Source organism: Galendromus occidentalis, unplaced genomic scaffold (genome assembly GCF_000255335.2).
Source record: "Galendromus occidentalis unplaced genomic scaffold, Mocc_1.1 scf7180000077525, whole genome shotgun sequence".
Taxonomy (NCBI): domain Eukaryota; kingdom Metazoa; phylum Arthropoda; class Arachnida; order Mesostigmata; family Phytoseiidae; genus Galendromus; species Galendromus occidentalis.
This window is the reverse complement of record NW_003805513.1, coordinates 401,595-411,436: the sequence shown is the minus strand read 5'-3', so window position 1 is coordinate 411,436 and position 9,842 is coordinate 401,595. Positions and strand designations below refer to the sequence as shown.

The 9,842-nt window shown below is 47.7% G+C and overlaps 1 pseudogene; it reads left to right on the top strand.

Annotated features, from left to right (window-relative positions):
• The first annotated feature begins 865 nt into the window (after window positions 1-865).
• Window positions 866-8,600, top strand: LOC100898805 (uncharacterized; annotated as a pseudogene).
• The last annotated feature ends 1,242 nt before the right edge of the window (window positions 8,601-9,842 follow it).

Sequence of the window (9,842 nt, the reverse complement as noted above, 5' to 3'; positions counted from 1 at the left end):
GTCCAATCACGAATGTATCCAACTCCGCGGTGATGGAATTGTTCCCGAATCGAACCGGGATGATAGCCACACCGACGAGACTGGAATCGGCCACGTCTATCGCCAGAGCCAAGGTTATGATGATGCACTCCATGCACAGGAGAGCCACGAAGCCTGGCCCGGACTCGACAAATTCCGCGGAGCTCCAAATTATTGGATGGTTTCCTGTGACACGCAGAGTCTGGAAAAGTTCTCGGGACCATGGTAAGTGTTTCGGCTTCTGCCTCATCATAGCAGCTGACTATGCTATGACTAAGCCGACTATTGGGAAATTCTACGTGCTTTGCTCAATTCCGCGCATGTTGTTCATATCTTTGTACCTGGTCATCGTCAGAAGAGGGTCGAAGAGACCAGACGTGATTTTCCTAGATCAAGTGAGTGTTCGGGAGGAGCTGATTCATAACCCCGATGTTTTTTTCCGAGAATCTAAAAGTCCTCCCGCTTCGAAATGGTTGGCTCTATAAATCATCAGATATTCCAAGTTTTTATCATTATCATACAATCCCCCCCCCTATATAATCGGCTAGTGTCTGTAACCAAAAATTGTCACTGAACATGATGGCTTTCCTTCATGATGATCGACAGCATGCTCTTTAACCATACCACAACTTCCCGCCTCAAACCCCGGCTGAGTCTTTACTGAAAATTTCCGGGGACCGCCCGGAAGCGTCGTCGGTCACGAGCAATGGCTAAGCGTCGCAGAGAAGAGACTGCGGATCAGAGCATTGTTCGTCACCGAACTGATTCCACACGCCATGCAGCTCATCGGGCAACCAATGTTATGGTGTCATCGGTTCAGGCCGCGCTGCGTGACAGACTTCCAGAGATGCATTATTTGGGGTCCATGATTTTGATATGTTCGAATTGTGCAGCAAGGCATTTCGACTCAGAACGAAAGAAGGAGCACCCATCAGTTTTCTGGGATTGTTGCAATATCGGTCGTTTCAGTTTGAACAAATTCCAAAACTTCCTCCCTCTCCTACAACAACTCTGTCAGCGGCCTCCCGACATCTCTTCAGACTTTTCCCGGCTCCAGAAAAATTTCTTCGATCTCATCCGAAATTACAATTCGTTCCTCGCTATGGCGTCAATGGGTGCGCAAATCGAATTGCCGCGAGGACCGGGACCTTATTGCTTTCGCATACATGGGCAGATATATCATAGTATAGGGTCCTTACACCCTGATGAAGGCCAACCGAGACGGTACGGCCAGCTGTACATTTTAGATACCGAGCAAGCTGCGGCAGAACGGCTTCGCTCGCCCCAGAAGGAACATTAACAGCGAGCCTCGGCTCCTAAAGGATTTGAGTCGACTCCTGTCCTCAATGAACCCTTGTGCGAAATCTTTCAAGATGATGTCGGAAGTTGAAGACGCAGAACGAGCCACCGCCCAGCGTCGAAATCGACCGAAAATGACACTCTGAATGGTATTCCATGACCTCCGACCACATGGGCTCTGAGGTCGACTTTATGACGTACCGACGGTAAATGAGGTCGCCGTCATCTACGTTGGAGATGACGGAGATGTACCCGAAAGTCGAGCATTAGCTGTCCATGAGAGGAGGGTACTCTAACAATCATTCCGAACCTTGATAAGCGTGGGGATCCCTTGACGTATCCATTACTTTTCCCGGACGGCGTCGAAGGCTGGCATCCGGATTTACTAAACACGCGAGGAAAGCGGATTACCCAGAAACAATATTATGCTCATTTGTTCTCAATTAGAGACTCTTTCAATCCGATACTCCTCGCCGGCAAAGTCTTTCGACAATTCGTTGTTGATTCCTTCGTGAAGATCGAGAACAGACTGAATTTCCATCGTCGAAATCAAGACAAACTGAGAGCCGACAGTTATCAAGGTTTGCGGGACCCTCTGTTAGGCGTTGACGATATCGCCGGTCTTTGCGGTCGTCGACTTATATTGCCTTCAACCTTTATCGGATCGCCCCGGAGCATGCAACAAAATTATCAGGATGCCATGGCAATCGTCGCTCGCTACGGTAAGCCAGAAATCTTCATGACCATCACATGAAACCCACAATGGAAGGAGATTCAGGAGAATTTGCTGCCAGCTCAAGTTCCCAGTGATCGCCCCGATTTAATCGCTAAAGTTTTCAAACTCAAGCTAGATTCGATCTTTGATGACATTCTCAAGGGTCAAGTCTTCGGTGAAGTGATCGCTAGCGTGAGAGTCATTGAATTCCAAAAGAGGGGACTGCCGCACTGCCACACGTTGCTCATTCTGAAGGAAGAACACAAACCCCGGGATCCCGAGGCCGTAGATCTGATATCGGGCGAGATCCCGGACCCCGACACTGAGCCCACTCTACACGAAGCTGTCAAGAGGTTCATGCTCCATAAGAATTGCGGATTATTAAACCCTGCAGCGCCATGCATGAAAGATGGCAAATGTTCCAAGAAGTTCCCTAAAGAACTGAGAAATGAGACGTCACTTTTACACGATGGCTATCCTCACCTTCGTCGAAGAAACTTATTCCGAGCAAAGGTTGGAGATTTGTCTTATTCCGACGACTGGGTAGTTCCGTATAACCCGTATTTCTTGCTCAAGTATTACTGTCATATAAATGTGGAAATCTGTGGTATGATTTCCTCGGTCAAGTATTTGTACAAATACGTGTAGAAAGGTACAGATCGGGCTATGATCGATATCCAGTCTGGGGAAGGCATCGATGAGATATCCAACCACGTAAATGCCCGTTACGTGTGTGCACCAGAGGCGATGCACCGAATCCTGGGATACGAACTTCAAGAGAAGTCGCATACTATAGTCAGACTCGCCGTGCATCTCCCTGACCAACAGACTGTCACTTTTGCAGAAGGCACAGAAGGCCCAGCCTTGAATCGAGCCGCTGATAGATACACAACTCTCACAGCTTTCTTTACTTTGAACGAAAAACAAGCCGACAGCTCTGTTTCTTCGGGGGAACCCACCGACGATCGTGATCTCCTCCATAGTGAGGTACCAGAATTCTACGTTTTCAAGCCCGACATAGGATGGAAACCACGGCAGCGAGCTAGCAAAGGCATTATTGGCCGCATGTACACTGTATCGCCGAGAGATCGCGAGCGTTACGCTCTGCGCATTCTACTGCTGAATACGCGAGGACCAAGGTCTTATGAGAATTTGAGAACGATTAGCGGGATACACCTCGATTCATTCCTGGAAGCGGCCAAATCAGCAGGCCTCATGTCAGATGATACCTCATTCAGGAACAGTTTGCAAGAAGCCGCGTCCTTCCAGAGTCCAGCAGCTCTGCGGACCTTTTTCGTCTGCCTTCTCGATTTCTCTGAGGTTCCTGATGCTCAATCACTCTGGGATGATTCCTCATCGTCCATGGCTGAAGATTATACGAGACGCGGCTTCGCTCTTGATACCGCTCTCGCTCTGGCGTACAATGAAATCGCAGACTTTGAATGCGCGGGCAAGAAATAACAAACTTTGATCAAATCTCCGCTTGGGGAGATCCCTACTGATGTACCAACATTCCTAGATTCAGAATACAATGCGAGCCAAGGATCTATCATGTATTCGAAGCTTAAGAAGGAGCAGAAATTTGCCGCAGACAAAATACTGGCAGCGATCCGAAATAAGCGTGCTATTTGCCTCTACGTCGACGGTCCAGGAGGTTCAGGAAAAACATTCCTGTACAAGACTCTGTACAACATGATAACCGGTGAAGGGGGCAGGGTGCAGAGCACGGCATGGACCGGCATTGCAGCGAATTTATCGCCTTGCGGTCGAACGGTTAATCCTCTTCTCAAGCCGAACGTTCAGAACCGAAATCGGTCTTCGTCTCTGAAGCGCCAGCAGAAGGGTGCTAGAACTTTTTCGGACCTTGATTTATTGGTATGGGATTAATGGTCCCCAGAGCGGCGTTTGAGACAGTAGACTCACTTTTGAGAGACATTCGTCAACACGATTCTCCCTCTGGTGGACTTACGGTCGTCATCGATGGAGATTTCCGTCAAACTTTACCAATCGTTGAACGCGGCACCGTTCTCGACGTATTTGATGCATGCGTGACTCGCTCTGCACTGTGGTCCAAATTCGAGCTCTGCGGTTTGAAAGAGAATGTACGAGGCAGACGTGGCGGCGAATCTTGGCAAAGCTTCTTATTGCAAGTTGGGGATGGGACTCTAAACGACGCTTCCGGACGCACAGCGATCCCCGCACATTTCTTCTGTCGACAAGATTTAGTTCAGGAAATTTATGGAGATATTATCAGCGATTCGAGCGTACTCGATCTCGCAACCAAGGCCATCTTATCGCCCAAGAACACCAACGTCGACAGCATCAACGAAAAAGTATTAGGGAAACTTCAGGTTTCTGATTCACGCTACGAAAGCCATCTGCGAAGCATCGATGAAATCGCCGACGATGACAAGGAGGATCAAGCATTCTATCCAATCGAATACCTCAACAGTCTTAATCCCCCGGGAATGCCTCCACACCACCTGCATTTGAAGAAAGGTTTCATTGTAATGCTTTTGCGTAACTTAGACGCCACTGCTGGACTTTGCAACGGGACTCGACTCAATGTTGAGAGCATTGGTCGATTCGTACTCGGTTGCAGATTCATGATAATGGTAATGGTAATTTATTGATCTAGATGGGTCTTCTATGTATATTACAAGATGGCGCATCAGCCTTTCATGTCAGGCGCTATTAAGCAGATCTTTGGTCTCCTTCTCCCATTTTTCTAGGATTCGTTTGGTATTTGTCACGATCGAAGGGTCCTGTATTTCCTCTTGGAGGCCTAATCTTGAGAGGAAATCTTCGTCCGTGTAGTATGCGTCGTTGCATTCGAAGATCACATGTTTTACGGTCTCTTCAAATGTTCCGCATCTGGGGCAGGTGTCCTCCTGCTGTGGGTCAATAGACCTACCTCGGATTTTCGTTGGTGATATTCCCGCTCTGGCCAAGGCCAGGAGAGTGTCCCCTCTTCGGTTTCCGTAGAGGAAGGTTTGGATACCGAGGCTGTTCTTGCCTTGCCGGTAAACTTCTAGGCTTGATTTCAGCATCATGTCCTGTCTCCAGACACTCTCCTGGGTCTCTCTAATTTTCTTTTTTATCTGAGAGTTATAGGTATTCAAACATGGTGCTCCCGAGATTGAATATGCAACTTCGATTGTATCGCAGTTGTATGTCCTTTTCAGGTGTTCCGTTCTTTCGTACATCTTTGTTTGTATGCCCACTATCTTCATCATGCTCAGTAAGGCTGTTGGCCACCTGTCATGAGACATGACTTCGATTCTTTTCATATACCTCAGTTTGCTTTGGGCTTCCCTCCCTTCAAAGGAGGACCACCCGAGCTCGCCGGTGATAAATTCGTTCGCGGTTTTATAGGATGTGATTCCTAATGCCCATTTCCCCGCGTCTCTCTGCCGTTGTTCGAGTTTTGCGAGTAATTTCCCAGTTGCAACGGTTACTGCGTTTGCGTAGGTCAATTGTGGTACCGCGGTTGCCTTCCACTGTGTTCTGGAAACTTCGAATCGGTTGAAGCCCCAAATGGAAGTTGCGTGCATTCTGTGTAATGCGACTAGGGATTGTTTTTCCCAGATATCTTCCTGTGCTTTCAAGTAGTTCTTGGAATTAGATAGAACAATTCCGAGGTACTTATAGTCCGACGTTATAGGTACTGAGCGACCCTGTATCTCGAGCCCTCCGCAGTCTGTTTTCTTGTTCGGAGAGAAGACGACTATGGCGCTCTTTTTTGGGTTGAATGTAATGTCGCGCTCGTCTCAAAATTCGCTGGAGGAGTCTTCGCATTTCATTACTGTTTGTTGCTATCAGTACGAGATCGTCGGCGAGCAGTAGGCCTGGGATTTTGAAAGAGCTATCCTCTTTCAAGCCCCATTGCCATTTTTTTGTTCGAACGTGGAAGCCCGCTTTCGTTTGCAGGAGCCTTTTCTCTAGGTCTGCAATGTATAGCATGAATAACACGCTGGATAGCGGGGAACCTTGTTTGAGTCCTCTGGTTGTTGTCACCCAGTCTGACTCGGTCCCCTTCTCGATGATTTTCATCTTATTCGAGGTGTATAGGATCTGAAGGATCTCGATCCAAGAGGGTTCCATCCCTAATTCTGCCAGGATGTTCCACAGCTTTTCTCGATCGATCCTGTCATATGCTTTCGTGGCATCTAGGAACGCACAGATAAGTCCATTTTTCGTTTTATGGATATCTCGATTGCCGAGGTAAGGATGAAGAGGTTATCGTCACCTCTCCTTCCCGGTCGGAAGCCGTTTTGCATTTCTCCTAGTATTTTATCTTCTTCTATCCATCTCTGTATCCTGTTAACCAGGATTTTCGCGAAGACGCGATAGACTACTGAGGAGACCGTGATCGGGCGATATGTATTCAACCTTCCTCTAGCCGAGTTTGGTTTCTCAATCATAGTTACTCGGCTCAGTCGCCACTCTTTTGGAATGGTTTTCCTCCCTTCCAGAATTCCGTTCAGGATGTCCGCGATGTACTCGAGGCTATGTTCGTCTAGCTCTCTGAGTACGCTCGCAGGGATCTTATCGAGACCACTGCTCGAGCTTGCTTTTATGCTTTTGAGAATGGTTTTTAGCTCCTCATAGTTTGTTGCTATTCTCGATGGCCGCGTAGGTATAGGGTTGGGAGGGGCAGCTCATTGCTTTCAGACGCCTCGAGGATTTCTTTGGCTATCTGAGTGAGGTGTTGCGGTAGGGCGGAGTCTTTGGTTTGCTCTCCTTCCGCATTCCTAATTTTAGCAGATTTTTTGATTCTGGGTTTAGCTTTGTTCACGTGTTTCCAGAATCTCTTACTGCGTTCGCCCCTGGGAGCCGAGAGGATCTCTTCCAACGCTTTAGTGTCGCGAGCGAAGATTTCTCTTTCCACCTCTTCTCTCACGGGTTGTTAAGCCGCCCGGTACTCTTCGCATGCTTTGTTTGTGTCGTCTGACTCTGTTCGGCGAGCCTGACGCCATTGTTTGTTTTTGAGTTTCCGGAGTCTTTCGAGCTCCGAGATTCGTTTTGAGTGTATCATGGGTCTAGATGTAATCTTTATGGGTTTACTGTTTTGACGTAAACTCTGTTTGACTACTCGTTCTAGGTCCACATATGAGTCGTGACCAGTCGCCTTGTTGCGAGCTAACTGGTCTCCAATCTGTTCAACTGCCTTTTTTTTGAAGAGCTTGTTAATCAGCTGGGCCGGCGGTCTTGTTTCAGTGGAGTCGGTCTTGCACTGTAGGTTCAGGAGGTTATGATCACTAATTGCCGTGATTTCCCTCTCTTCGTCCATGTGCATGTACTCGACCATTTCCAGGGCTGAGGTGTTTACGAGTATGTAATCGATGGCGGATTTTTCTCTCGTGTATTTCCCTCCACATTTCTCAGTCTTGTTCAGGATCGTCAGCCCGCAGTCGGAAGCGAATTCTTCAAGGCGAGTTCCTCTCGCGTTGCTTTCTCCGTGGAGTTCTTCCATGTGTGCGTTCGCATCGCCTCCCATGATTATGCAGTCCACATCGCTGCATCTGTCATGAATAAAATTTTTTATAGAGTCGTACGTCATTTTGTTCGAGTCTCTAAGTGCATGTGCTATGTAGAAGGATATTGTTATCCAACTTTGTTTGCCCACTGTAAAGGCTTGAGCTATCCAGTCATCTCCCTTCTCGGTCCAGATTATCTCCAGATGCGTAGAGGTCAGGATTCCAATTCAACCGTGAGGGTATTTGCCGCCGAGCTCTCTCCGGTTGCTGCTATTAAATTGGTATCCTTCAATATGTGGACATTGTTCGTCGTTCATGAGTCGTGTCTCTGATAGGAGCATAACATTAATTTTCTTATCTATCAGTACGTCTCTCTCAAGCGCCGCCCATTTCGCCTTGTTGTATCTCGTGCCATTGATATTTAATGTAAGACACCGATATTTAGCTTTGTCGACCTGTCCGGTTTCAGAAATTTATTATTTCTCTCCGCCACCGTCGGGTCGAATGGGCGTAGTGGGCTCTCGGATTCGCTGAAAACGAGACTTTTTGCCGTCTCTGTGGTCCGCTCGTCCTCGGCCTCTACCTTCCCCACTAGGTCCTGGTTGTTCTTGTGGTTCCGGTTCCCGCCATACGTATTTGGAACGCTGGGTTCCCTCTGCGGAAGACTGTTTCCTCCGCTTCGGGGTGTTCTCCTCGGTCCTCCTGGGTGACCTCCCTCGCTCCTTTTGTCTGAAAGCGACTTTCGGGGGGGGGCGTTTAGGCTTCGTTTGGTCACTTGGTTCATTACGGGAAGCAGGAACGGCGAATTCGTCATCAATCCGCGGATCGACAATCACAGCGATTCGAAATTACCCTTCCGATTGAAAAGAAGACAGTTCCCGGTGCGTTTGGCTTTCGCTATGACGATCAACAAGAGCCAGGGCGAAACTCTCAGCAAAATCGGTATATATTTGCCCACCCATCTCTTCAATCATGGGCAACTATACGTCGCTTTAAGCCGAGTGGCTTCTCCGGATAATATTAAAATCAAGACCAAAGATAATAGTCATCTCATCAAGAATGTAGTCTATCCGAATGTTCTGTTCTGACGCGCGATGAGCGGGCACTCCGAACACGTTGACCGTTGACTATTTCAATTCGTTGGAAACCTGCGCTCGAAGAGAAAGAAGTACGCTCAAACCACTCTGACTGAAACACTCGCGGAGAACTCTACACTCAAGCTCACCATTCACCTTGGAAAATAGAAAACATTGGCAAAATTACCTCCGTTGGTCGTTACGAGACGAAGAAGTGAGGTGAGTACGCAGTAACTGCGAGGTGCTTGAACTATGGTCCATGTAATCATATCAAAGAGGAAAATCTTCCCCATGGAGGACCTTCTTTTCGGACTCTCAACTTCTTCTATGACTTCAGCAATGCATCTATATATATAAAAACGTATGTCTGTTTGTTTGTCTGTCTGTCTGTCTGTCTGTCTGTCTGTCTGTCTGTCTGTCTGTCTGTCTGTCTGTCTGTCTGTCTGTCTGTCTGTCTGTCTGTCTGTCTGTCTGTCTGTCTGTCTGTCTGTCTGGTGTCACCTATAGACTCGAAAACGGCTGACCCGATCGTCGTGAAAATTTAGGAGCGTGTTCTGGGCGATCCCCCGGTGGTTATAGGGGGGTCAGTTCTTCGATGCGATGAGTCCTTCTACCTTAAAAAAATTATTTGAGTGTTTTACCCACGAAAATACGAAATCTCGGAAAAAAATTGAAAAATCCGAAATTCGCAAAATTCACAAACGCCTGTACCGATCGCCGTGAAAATTCAGGGGTGGGTTCTCGGGAGTTGTAGAAAAGCGATGAGGGGGTCGTCGTGCCCGTATGATGAGGGTGAGCTCTTTTCCCCTTTGAAATTGAGTACCGGGTCCCTCACCGGAAATCGTTCGGCGGGAGTTTCCAGAGTTCTCCAGAATTTTCGTGATTTCTTCACATCTATATATATAAAAACGTATGTCTGTTTGTTTGTCTGTCTGTCTGTCTGTCTGTCTGGTGTCACCTATAGACTCGAAAACGGCTGAACCGATCGTCGTGAAAATTTAGGAGCGTGTTCTGGGCGATCCCCCGGTGGTTATAGGGGGGTCAGTTCTTCGATGCGATGAGTCCTTCTACCTTAAAAAAATTATTTGAGTGCTCAACCCACGAAAATACGAAAAATCGGAAGAAAAATTGAAAAATCCGAAATTCGACAAAATTCACAAACGCCTGAACCGATCGCTGCAAAAATTCAGGGATGGGTTCTCGGGAGCTCCAGGAAGGTCATATGAGTGTCGTCGTTCTCATGTGATGGGTCCT